We start from the raw sequence: 379 nt of genomic DNA, 5'->3' as shown, positions 1-379 counted from the left end.
ATATTGAACATCTATAATTCGTAGAAAAAGTTCGAGGAAGTTGAAGAGATATTTATTAGGTCGGAAAAAATTTCAAATTAATTAAAAATTTTAAATGATTTAAAAGAAGTGTCTACTTAAATGGACAAAATTCGGCTATTCGTACCGAAATTTAAGTGAAAGTATCCCACGCCCGAATTTAAAACATAATACAGATTTTTGGAGATTTTTAATTAAAAATTTTGAAGCTTTTTGAAAATTATGAAAGGCTTTACAAGATTAAAAAACATTTTCTTGAGATTCCTAGGAAAATTGAAATTGACTTATTTTGAAAAATAAATTTTAAGAGAATATTTAAAAATGTTAAGATTTCTAAAATTGTCAAAATTTTAAGATATGT

This window comes from Belonocnema kinseyi, chromosome 1 (assembly GCF_010883055.1).
Source record: "Belonocnema kinseyi isolate 2016_QV_RU_SX_M_011 chromosome 1, B_treatae_v1, whole genome shotgun sequence".
Taxonomy (NCBI): Eukaryota; Metazoa; Arthropoda; class Insecta; order Hymenoptera; family Cynipidae; genus Belonocnema; species Belonocnema kinseyi.
This window is presented reverse-complemented; position numbering follows the sequence as displayed.